The sequence below is a fragment of the Somniosus microcephalus genome, chromosome 3 (assembly GCF_052327205.1).
Source record: "Somniosus microcephalus isolate GS21.2 chromosome 3, FLI_Smic_1.0, whole genome shotgun sequence".
In the NCBI taxonomy this organism is placed as follows: Eukaryota; Metazoa; Chordata; class Chondrichthyes; order Squaliformes; family Somniosidae; genus Somniosus; species Somniosus microcephalus.
This window is the reverse complement of record NC_140989.1, coordinates 223,208,386-223,222,902: the sequence shown is the minus strand read 5'-3', so window position 1 is coordinate 223,222,902 and position 14,517 is coordinate 223,208,386.

Sequence of the window (14,517 nt, the reverse complement as noted above, 5' to 3'; positions counted from 1 at the left end):
GTACCACTGATCCAACGATGCCACTGACCCAACGATCCCACTGATTCAACAATCCCACTGATCCAATGGTCCCACTGACAGAACGATCCCACTGAAACAACGAGCCCACTGACGGAACGATCCCACTGACGGAACGATCCCACTGACGGAACGATCCCACTGACGGAACGATCCCACTGACCCAACGATCCCACTGACCCAAAGATCCCACTGACCCAAAGATCCCACTGACGGAAGGAACCCACTGACCGAACGATCCCACTGACCGAACGATCCCACTGACCGAACGATCCCACTGACCGAACGATCGCACTAACCGAGCGATCCCACTGACGGAACGATCCTTCTGACGGAACGATCCCACTGACGGAATGATCCCACTGATGGAACGATCCCACTGACTGAAGGAACCCACTGACTGAAGGAACCCACTGACTGAAGGAACCCACTGACTGAAGGAACCCACTGACTGAAGGAAACCACTGACCCAACGATCCCACTGACTAAAGCAACCCACTGACACAACGATTCCACTGAACAAACATTCCCACAACAGAACGATCCCATTGACCCAACTATCTCACTAGCCCAACGATCCCACTGACAGAACGATCCCACTGACCCAATGATCCCACTGACCCAACGATCCCACTGACAGAATGATCCCACTGACTGAACGATCCGACTGACTGAACGATCCGACTGACTGAACGATCCGACTGACTGAACGATCCCGCTGACTGAACGATCCCGCTGACTGAACGATCCCGCTGACTGAACGATCCCACTGACAGAACGATCCCACTGACTGAACGATCCCACTGACTGAATGATCCCACTGACTGAACGATCTCACTGACTGAACGATCTCACTGACAGAACGATCCCACTGACAGAACGATCCCACTGACAGAACACTCACACTGACAGGAGGATCCCACTGACCCAATGATCCCACTGACCCAACGATCCCACTGACCCAACGATCCCACTGACAGAATGATCCGATTGACCCAACAATCCCACTGACCCAACGATCCCAGTGACCCAACGATCCCACTGACCCAATGATCCCACTGCCCCAATGGTCCCACGGTCAGAACGTTCCCACTGGCCAAATGATCCCATTGATAGAACGATCTCACTGACGGAATGATTCCACTGACAGAACGATCCCACTGACCGAATGATCCCCTGACCAAACAATACCACTGACCCAACGATCCCACTGATGGAAAGAACCCACTGACAGAACGATCCCACTGACTGAATGATCCCACTGACAGAATGATCCCACTGACCGAACAATCCCACTGAAAGAACGATCCCACTGACCCAACGATCCCACTGACCCAACGATCCCACTGACCCAACGATCCAACTGACCCAACGATCCCACTGACTAAATGATCCCAGTGACCCAACAATCCCACTGACTCAATGATCCCACTGACCCAACGATCCCACTGACCCAACGATCCCACTGACTCAACGATCCCACTGACTCAACGATCCCACTGACTCAACGATCCCACTGACTCAACGATCCCACTGACTCAACGATCCCACTGACCCAACGATCCCATTTACTCAACGATCCCACTGACTTAATGATCCCAGTGACCCAACGATCCCACTGACCAACGATCCCACTGAGCTAAGGATCCCACAGATGGAACGATCCCACAGACGGAACGATCCCACAGACTGAACGATCCCACTGACTGAACGATCCCACTGACTGAACGATCCCACTGACTGAACGATCCCACTGACTGAACGATCCCACTGACTGAACGATCCCACTGACTGAACGATCCCACTGACTGAACGATCCCACTGACTGGACGATCCCACTGACCGAACGATCCCACTGACCGAACGATCGCTCTGACCGAACGATCCCACTGACGGAACGATCCTTCTGACGGAACGATCCCACTGACGGAATGATCCCACTGATGGAACGATCCCACTGACTGAAGGAACCCACTGACTGAAGGAACCCACTGACTGAAGGAACCCACTGACTGAAGGAACCCACTGACTGAAGGATCCCACTGACCCAACGATCCCACTGACTAAAGCAACCCACTGACACAACGATTCCACTGAACAAACATTCCCACAACAGAACGATCCCATTGACCCAACTATCTCACTAGCCCAATGATCCCACTGACAGAACGATCCCACTGACCCAATGATCCCACTGACCCAACGATCCCACTGACAGAATGATCCCACTGTCAGAATGATCCCACTGACTGAACGATCCGACTGACTGAACGATCCGACTGACTGAACGATCCCGCTGACTGAACGATCCCGCTGACTGAACGATCCCGCTGACTGAACGATCCCACTGACAGAACGATCCCACTGACAGAACGATCCCACTGACTGAACGATCCCACTGACTGAACGATCCCACTGACTGAACGATCTCACTGACTGAACGATCTCACTGACAGAACGATCCCACTGACAGAACGATCCCACTGACAGAACACTCACACTGACAGGAGGATCCCACTGACCCAACGATCCCACTGACCCAACGATCCCACTGACAGAATGATCCGATTGACCCAACAATCCCACTGACCCAACGATCCCAGTGACCCAACGATCCCACTGACCCAATGATCCCACTGACCCAATGGTCCCACTGTCAGAACGTTCCCACTGGCCAAATGATCCCATTGATAGAACGATCTCACTGACGGAATGATTCCACTGACAGAACGATCCCACTGACCGAATGATCCCCTGACCAAACAATACCACTGACCCAACGATCCCACTGATGGAAAGAACCCACTGACAGAACGATCCCACTGACTGAATGATCCCACTGACAGAATGATCCCACTGACCCAACAATCCCACTGAAAGAACGATCCCACTGACCCAACGATCCCACTGACCCAACGATCCCACTGACCCAACGATCCAACTGACCCAACGATCCCACTGACTAAATGATCCCAGTGACCCAACAATCCCACTGACTCAATGATCCCACTGACCCAACGATCCCACTGACCCAACGATCCCACTGACTCAACGATCCCACTGACTCAACGATCCCACTGACTCAACGATCCCACTGACTCAATGATCCCACTGACCCAACGATCCCACTGAGCTAAGGATCCCACAGATGGAACGATCCCACAGACGGAACGATCCCACAGACTGAACGATCCCACTGACTGAACGATCCCACTGACTGAACGATCCCACTGACTGAACGATCCCACTGACTGAACGATCCCACTGACTGAACGATCCCACTGACTGAACGATCCCACTGACTGAACGATCCCACTGACTGAACGATCCCACTGACTGAACGATCCCACTGACTGAACGATCCCACTGACTGAACGATCCCACTGACTGAACGATCCCACTGACTGAACGATCCCACTGACTGAACGATCCCACTGACTGAACGATCCCACTGACTGAACGATCCCACTGACTGAACGAACCCACTGACTGAACGATCCGACTGACTGAACGATCTGACTGACTGAACGATCCCACTGACAGAACGATCCCACTGACAGAACGATCCCACTGACCCAACAATCCCACTGAAAGAACGTGCCCACTGACCCAATGAACCCACTGACCCAAAGATCCCACTGAACCAACGATCTTACTGACCGAATGATCCCACAGACCGAACGATCCCACTTTCAGAACGAACCCACTGACCCAACGCTCGCTTGGCCCAACGATCCCACTGACCCAACGATCCTACTGACCGAAAAATCGCACTGGCAGAATGATCCCACTGACCCAGCGAACCTACTGACCCAACGATCCCACTGACAGAATGCTCCCACAGACCCAATGTTCCCACTGTCCCAATGATCCCACACACACAATGATCCCACTGACCCAATGATCCCATTGACCCAATGATCCCACTGGCCGAACGATCCCACTGACCCAACGATCCAACTGACCGAATGATTTCACTGACAGTACGATCGCACTGACGGAAGGATCCCACTGACTGAACGATCCCACTGACCCAACGATCCCACTGACAGAATGATCCCACTGACAGAACGATCCCACTGACCCAACGATTCCCCTGACCGAACCATCCCACTGACCCAACGATCCCACTGATTGAACGATCCCACTGACTGAACGATCCTACTGACCCAATGATCCCACTGACTGAACGATCCAACTGACCGAACGATCCCACTGACCCAATGATCCCACTGACCCAATGATCTCACTGTCCCAATGTTCCCACTGTCCCAACGATCCCACTCACCCAACGATCCCACTCTCCCAACGATCCCACTCACCCAACGATCCCACTGACCGATTGATTCCACTGCCCGAATGATCTCACTGACAGAACAATCCCACTGACAGAACAATCGCACTGACAGAACAATCCCACTGACAGAACAATCCCACTGACAGAACAATCCCACTGACAGAACAATCCCACTGACAGAACAGTCCCACTGACAGAACAGTCCCACTGACAGAACAATCCCACTGACAGAACAATCCCACTGACAGAACGATCCCACTGACCCAATGATCCCACTGACAGAACGACCCCACTGACCAAATGATCCCACTGACAGAACGCTCACACTGACAGAAGGATCCCATTGACCCAACGATCCCACTGACCCAACAATCCCACTGACAAAATGATCCGACTGAGCCAACAATCCAACCGACCCAACGATCCCAGTGACCCAACGATCCCACTGACCCAATGATCCCACTGACCCAATGGTCCCACTGTCAGAATGTTCCCACTGACCAAATGATCCCATTGACAGAACGATCTCACTGACGGAATGATCCCACTGACAGAATGATCCCACTGACCGAATGATCCAACTGGCCAAACAATACCACTGACCCAACGTTCCCACAGATAGAAAGATCCCACTGACTGAATGATCCCACTGACAGAATGATCCCACTGACCCAACATTCCCACTGACTGAACGAACCCACTGACCTAACGATCCCACTGACAGAACGATCCCACTGATCGAATGATCCCACTGACAGAATGATCCCACTGAACCAATGATCCTACTGACCCAACGATCCCACTGACCCAACGATCCCACGGACCCAACGATCCCACTGACCCAACGATCCAACTGACCCAACGATCCCACTGACTAAATGATCCCAGTGACCCAACGATCCCACTGACTCAACGATCCCACTGACCCAACCATACCACTGACTCAACAATCCCTCTGACCCAACGATCCCACTGACTCAACGATCCCACTGACTTAACGATCCCAGTGACCCAACAATCCCACTGACCAATGATCCCACTGACCCAACGATCCCACTGAGCTAAGGATCGCACTGACTGAACGATCCCACTGACTGAACGATCCCACTGACTGAACGATCCCACTGACTGAACGATCCCACTGACTGAACGATCCCACTGACCGAATGATCCCGCTGACCCAACGATCCCACTGACCCAACGATCCCACTGACCCACCGATCCAAATGAACGAATGATCCCGCTGACCCAATGATCTCACTGACCCAACGGTCACACTGACCTAACTATCCCACTGACAGAACGATGCCACTGATCGAACGATCCCACTGACCCAATGATCCCACTGACAGAACGATCCCACTGACAGAACGATCCCACTGACAGAATGATCCCACTGACCGAACGATCCCACTGACCCAACGATCCCACTGACCCAACGATCCCAATGGCAGAACAATCCCACTGACCCAACGATCCCACTGACCCAACGATCCCAGTGACCCAACGATCGCACTGACCCAACGTTCCCACTGACCCAACGATCCCACTGACCCAACGATTCCACTTTCCACTGACAGAATGATCCCACTGACCCAAAGATCCCACGGACCGAACGATCGCACTGACGGAGCGGTCCCACTGACAGAACGATCCCACTGACGGAACGATCCCACTGGCAGAACGATCCCACTGACAGAACGATCCCACTGACAGAACGATCGCACTGACAGATCAATGCCACTGACAGATCAATGCCACTGACAGATCAATGCCACTGTCAGAACAATCCCACTGACAGAACAATCCCAAAGACCCAACGATCCCATTGAAGCAATGATCCCACTGAATGAACATTCCCACAACAGAACGATCCCACTGACCCAAAGATATCACTGACCCAACGATCCCACTGACCCAATGATCCCAATGACTGAGCGATCCCACTTACCCAATGATCCCACTGACCCAACGATCCCACTGACCAAACGATCGCACTGACCCAATGATCCCACTGACAGAATGATCCCACTGACAGAATGATCCCACTGACCCAACGATCACACTGACAGAACGATCCCACTGACCAAATGATCCCACTGACCGAACGATCCCACTGACAGAACAATCCCACTGACCGAATGAACCCACTGACCGAATGAACCCACTGACCGAATGATCCCACTGACCGAGTGATCCCACTGACTGAAGGAACCCACTGACAAAATGATCCCACTTACCAAACGATCCCACTGACCCAACATTCCCAGTGAGAGAACGATCCGACTGACCCAACGATCCCACTGAAGCAATGAACCCACTGACCCAACGATCCCACTGACCCAACAATACCAGTGACCCAATGATCCCACTGACCCAATGATCCCACTGACCCAATGATCCCACTGACAGAACGTTCCCACTGACCAAATAATCCCATTGACAGAACGATCCCACTGACCCAACAATCCCACAGACTCTACGAACTGACTGACGCAACAATCCTACTGACCCAACGATCCCACTGACAGAACGATCCCACTGACCGAATGATCCCACTGACCAAACAATACCAGTGACCCAACGATCCCACTGATGGAAAGATCCCACTGACAGAACGATCCCACTGACGGAACGATCCCACTGACCAAATGATCCAACTGGCCAAACAATACCACTGACCCAACGATCCCACAGATAGAATGATCCCACTGACAGAACGATCCCATTGACAGAACAATCCCACTGACAGAACGATCCCACTGAAAGAACGATCCCGCTGAAAGAACGATCCCACTGAATGAACGACCTCACTGAAAGAACGATCCCACTGACAGAACAATCCTACTGACTGAACGAACCCACTGACCTAACGATCCCACTGACCGAATGATCCCACTGACCGAATGATCCCACTGACCCAACGATCCCACTGACCCAACGATCCCACTGACCCAACTATCCCACTGATAGAACGATCCCACTGATAGAAAGATCCCACTGACAGAACAATCCCACTGACCCAACGATCCCACTGAAGCAATGATCCCACTGACCCAACGATCCCACTGAACGAAGATTCCCACAACAGAATGATCCCGCTTACCCAATGATCCCACTGACCCAACGGTCCGACTGACCCAATGGGCCCACTGACCCAACCGTCCCACTGACCCAACGATCCCACTGACCCAACGATCCCACTGACACAACAATCCCACTGACCCAACGATCCCGCTGACCTAACGATCTCACTGACAGAACGATCCCACTGACCGAATGATCCCACTGGCCCAACGATCCCACTGACAGAATGATCCCACTGACCCAATGATCCTACTGACCCAATGATCCCACTGACCGAATAATCCCACTGACAGAACGTTCCCACTGACCGAACGATTCCATTGACAGAAGGATCCCACTGACAGAACGACCCCACTGACCCAATGATCCCACTAACCCAACGATCCCACAGACCCAACGATCCCACTGACCCAACGATCCCACTGACTGAATGATCCCACTGACTGAACGATCTCACTGACGGAATGATCCCACTGACTGAAGGAACCCACTGACAGAATGATCCCACTTACCAAACGATCCCACTGACCCAACATTCCCAGTGACAGAACGATCCCACTGACCCACTGATCCCACTGAGCCAACGATCCCACTGAGCCAACGATCCCACTGACCCAACGATCCCACTGACCTAACGATCCCACTGACCCAACGATCCCACTGACCCAACGATCCCACTGACCGAACGTTCCCACTGACCGAATGTTCCCACTGACAGAACAATCCCACTGACAAAACAATCCCACTGACAAAACAATCCCACTGACAAAGCAATTCCATTGACCCAACGATGCCACTGACAGAACAATCCTACTGACTGAACGAACCCACTGACCCAACGATCCCAATGATCTCACTGACCCAACGGTCCCACTGACCCAACGATCCCACTGACAGAACAATCCCACTGATCGAACGATCCCGCTGACCCAACGATCCCACTGATCAAATGATTCCACTGACAGAACGATCACACTGACCCAACGATTCCACTGACCCAACAATCCCACTGAAAGTACAATCCCACTGACAGAGCAATCACACTGACAGAACAATCCCACTGACAGAACAATCCCACTGACAGAACAATCCCACTGACAGAACAATTCCACTGACAGAACAATCCCACTGACAGAACGATCCCACTGACCCAATGATCCCACTGACAGAACGACCCCACTGACCAAATGATCCCACTGACAGAACGCTCACACTGACAGAAGGATCCCATTGACCCAACGATCCCACTGACCCAACAATCCCACTGACAAAATGATCCGACTGAGCCAACAATCCAACCGACCCAACGATCCCAGTGACCCAACGATCCCACTGACCCAATGATCCCACTGACCCAATGGTCCCACTGTCAGAATGTTCCCACTGACCAAATGATCCCATTGACAGAACGATCTCACTGACGGAATGATCCCACTGACAGAATGATCCCACTGACCGAATGATCCAACTGGCCAAACAATACCACTGACCCAACGTTCCCACAGATAGAAAGATCCCACTGACTGAATGATCCCACTGACAGAATGATCCCACTGACCCAACATTCCCACTGACTGAACGAACCCACTGACCTAACGATCCCACTGACAGAACGATCCCACTGATCGAATGATCCCACTGACAGAATGATCCCACTGAACCAATGATCCTACTGACCCAACGATCCCACTGACCCAACGATCCCACGGACCCAACGATCCCACTGACCCAACGATCCAACTGACCCAACGATCCCACTGACTAAATGATCCCAGTGACCCAACGATCCCACTGACTCAACGATCCCACTGACCCAACCATACCACTGACTCAACAATCCCTCTGACCCAACGATCCCACTGACTCAACGATCCCACTGACTTAACGATCCCAGTGACCCAACAATCCCACTGACCAATGATCCCACTGACCCAACGATCCCACTGAGCTAAGGATCGCACTGACTGAACGATCCCACTGACTGAACGATCCCACTGACTGAACGATCCCACTGACTGAACGATCCCACTGACTGAACGATCCCACTGACCGAATGATCCCGCTGACCCAACGATCCCACTGACCCAACGATCCCACTGACCCACCGATCCAAATGAACGAATGATCCCGCTGACCCAATGATCTCACTGACCCAACGGTCACACTGACCTAACTATCCCACTGACAGAACGATGCCACTGATCGAACGATCCCACTGACCCAATGATCCCACTGACAGAACGATCCCACTGACAGAACGATCCCACTGACAGAATGATCCCACTGACCGAACGATCCCACTGACCCAACGATCCCACTGACCCAACGATCCCAATGGCAGAACAATCCCACTGACCCAACGATCCCACTGACCCAACGATCCCAGTGACCCAACGATCGCACTGACCCAACGTTCCCACTGACCCAACGATCCCACTGACCCAACGATTCCACTTTCCACTGACAGAATGATCCCACTGACCCAAAGATCCCACGGACCGAACGATCGCACTGACGGAGCGGTCCCACTGACAGAACGATCCCACTGACGGAACGATCCCACTGGCAGAACGATCCCACTGACAGAACGATCCCACTGACAGAACGATCGCACTGACAGATCAATGCCACTGACAGATCAATGCCACTGACAGATCAATGCCACTGTCAGAACAATCCCACTGACAGAACAATCCCAAAGACCCAACGATCCCATTGAAGCAATGATCCCACTGAATGAACATTCCCACAACAGAACGATCCCACTGACCCAAAGATATCACTGACCCAACGATCCCACTGACCCAATGATCCCAATGACTGAGCGATCCCACTTACCCAATGATCCCACTGACCCAACGATCCCACTGACCAAACGATCGCACTGACCCAATGATCCCACTGACAGAATGATCCCACTGACAGAATGATCCCACTGACCCAACGATCACACTGACAGAACGATCCCACTGACCAAATGATCCCACTGACCGAACGATCCCACTGACAGAACAATCCCACTGACCGAATGAACCCACTGACCGAATGAACCCACTGACCGAATGATCCCACTGACCGAGTGATCCCACTGACTGAAGGAACCCACTGACAAAATGATCCCACTTACCAAACGATCCCACTGACCCAACATTCCCAGTGAGAGAACGATCCGACTGACCCAACGATCCCACTGAAGCAATGAACCCACTGACCCAACGATCCCACTGACCCAACAATACCAGTGACCCAATGATCCCACTGACCCAATGATCCCACTGACCCAATGATCCCACTGACAGAACGTTCCCACTGACCAAATAATCCCATTGACAGAACGATCCCACTGACCCAACAATCCCACAGACTCTACGAACTGACTGACGCAACAATCCTACTGACCCAACGATCCCACTGACAGAACGATCCCACTGACCGAATGATCCCACTGACCAAACAATACCAGTGACCCAACGATCCCACTGATGGAAAGATCCCACTGACAGAACGATCCCACTGACGGAACGATCCCACTGACCAAATGATCCAACTGGCCAAACAATACCACTGACCCAACGATCCCACAGATAGAATGATCCCACTGACAGAACGATCCCATTGACAGAACAATCCCACTGACAGAACGATCCCACTGAAAGAACGATCCCGCTGAAAGAACGATCCCACTGAATGAACGACCTCACTGAAAGAACGATCCCACTGACAGAACAATCCTACTGACTGAACGAACCCACTGACCTAACGATCCCACTGACCGAATGATCCCACTGACCGAATGATCCCACTGACCCAACGATCCCACTGACCCAACGATCCCACTGACCCAACTATCCCACTGATAGAACGATCCCACTGATAGAAAGATCCCACTGACAGAACAATCCCACTGACCCAACGATCCCACTGAAGCAATGATCCCACTGACCCAACGATCCCACTGAACGAAGATTCCCACAACAGAATGATCCCGCTTACCCAATGATCCCACTGACCCAACGGTCCGACTGACCCAATGGGCCCACTGACCCAACCGTCCCACTGACCCAACGATCCCACTGACCCAACGATCCCACTGACACAACAATCCCACTGACCCAACGATCCCGCTGACCTAACGATCTCACTGACAGAACGATCCCACTGACCGAATGATCCCACTGGCCCAACGATCCCACTGACAGAATGATCCCACTGACCCAATGATCCTACTGACCCAATGATCCCACTGACCGAATAATCCCACTGACAGAACGTTCCCACTGACCGAACGATTCCATTGACAGAAGGATCCCACTGACAGAACGACCCCACTGACCCAATGATCCCACTAACCCAACGATCCCACAGACCCAACGATCCCACTGACCCAACGATCCCACTGACTGAATGATCCCACTGACTGAACGATCTCACTGACGGAATGATCCCACTGACTGAAGGAACCCACTGACAGAATGATCCCACTTACCAAACGATCCCACTGACCCAACATTCCCAGTGACAGAACGATCCCACTGACCCACTGATCCCACTGAGCCAACGATCCCACTGAGCCAACGATCCCACTGACCCAACGATCCCACTGACCTAACGATCCCACTGACCCAACGATCCCACTGACCCAACGATCCCACTGACCGAACGTTCCCACTGACCGAATGTTCCCACTGACAGAACAATCCCACTGACAAAACAATCCCACTGACAAAACAATCCCACTGACAAAGCAATTCCATTGACCCAACGATGCCACTGACAGAACAATCCTACTGACTGAACGAACCCACTGACCCAACGATCCCAATGATCTCACTGACCCAACGGTCCCACTGACCCAACGATCCCACTGACAGAACAATCCCACTGATCGAACGATCCCGCTGACCCAACGATCCCACTGATCAAATGATTCCACTGACAGAACGATCACACTGACCCAACGATTCCACTGACCCAACAATCCCACTGAAAGTACAATCCCACTGACAGAGCAATCACACTGACAGAACAATCCCACTGACAGAACAATCCCACTGACAGAACAATCCCACTGACAGAACAATTCCACTGACAGAACAATCCCACTGACACAACAATCCCACTGACACAAGAATCCCACTGACAGAACAATCCCACTGAAGCAATGATCCCACTGAAGCAATGATCCCACTGACCCAACGATCCCACTGAACGAACATTCCCACAACAGAACGATCGCACTGACCCAAAGATATCACTGACCCAACGATCCCACTGACGCAAGGATCACACTGACAGAACAATCCCACAGACAGAACGATCCCACTGACCCAATGATCCCACTGACTGAATGAGCCCACTGACTGAATGACCCCACTGACCCAATGATCCCAATGACTGAACGATCCTGCTTACCCAATGATCCCACTGACCCAACGATCCCACTGACCCAACGATCCCACTGACCCAACGATCCCACTGAACCAACATTCCCACAACAGAACGATCCATCTGACCCAACGATCTCACTGACCCAACGATCCCACTGACAGAACAATACCACTGACCAAACGAACCCACTGACCAAACGATCCCACTGACAGAACGCTCACACTGACACAATGATCCCACTGACCGAATGATCCCACTGACCAAATAATACCACTGACAGAATGATCCTACTGACTGAATGATCCCACTGACTGAACGATCCCACTGACAGAATGATCTGACTGACCCACCGATCCCACTTACCGAACGATCCCAGTGACCCAACGATCCCACTGTAAAATGATCACATTGACAGAATGATCCCACTGACGGATTGATCCCACTGACAGAACGATCCCACTGACAGAATGATCTCACTGACCCAACAATCCCACTAACCCAATGAACCCACTGACCCAACGCTCCTGCTGACCCAATGATCACACTGACAGAACAATCCCACCGTTGGATCAGTGGGACCGTTGGATCAGTGGGATCGTTGGGTCAGTGGGATCATTGGGTCAGCATGATCGTTGGGTCAGCGGGATCGTTGGGTCAGTGGGATCATTCTGTCAGTGGGATCGTTCTGTCTGTGGGATCGTTCTGTCAGTGGGATCATTCTGTCAGTGGGATCGTTCTGTCAGTGGGATCGTTCTGTCAGTGGGATCATTGGGTCAGTGGGATCGTTGGGTCTGTGGGATCATTCTGTCAGTGGGATCGTTGGGTCAGTGGGATCGTTGGGTAAGTGGGATCATTGGGTCAATGGGATCATTCTGTCAGTGGGATCGTTCGGTCAGTGGGATCGTTCTGTCAGTGGCACCATACAGGCAATGGGATCGTTCTATCTGTAGGATCGTTGGGTCAGTGGTATTGTTTGGCCAGTTTGATCATTCGATCAGTGGGATCGTTCCGTCAGTGAGATCGTTCTGTCAGTGGGATCGGTGGGTCAGTAGGATCGTTGGGTCAGTGGGTTCGTTGGGTCAGTGGGATTGTTGGGTCAGTGGGATCATTCTGTCAGTGGGATCATTCTGTCAGTGGGATCATTCTGTCAGTGGGATCATTGGGTCAGTGGGATCGTTGGGTCAGTGGGATCGTTGGGTCAGTCGGATCATTCTGTCAGTGGGATCGTTCTGTCAGTGGGATCGTTCTGTTGGTGGGATCGTTCTGTCGGTGGGATCGTTCTGTCAGTGGGATCGTTCTGTCGGTGGGATCGTTGGGTCGGTGGGATCGTTGGGACAGTGGGATCATTCTGTCAGTGGGATCGTTCAGTCGGTGGGATCATTCTGTCAGTGGGATCATTGGGTCAGTTGGATCATTCAGTCAGTGGGATCGTTCTGTCGGTGCGATCGTTGGGTCAATAAGATCGTTGGGTCAGTGTGATCGTTCTGTCAGTGGGACCGTTCCGTCAGTGGGACCGTTCGGTCAGTGGGACCGTTCGGTCAGTGGGATCGTTCTGTCAGTGGGACCGTTCTGTCAGTGGGACCGTTCTGTCAGTGGGACCGTTCTGTCAGTGGGACCGTTCTGTCAGTGGGATCGTTCTGTCAGTGGGATCGTTTTGTCAGTGGGATCGTTCTGTCAGTGGGATCGTTGGGTAAGCTGGATCGTTCAGTCAGTGGGATCATTGGGTC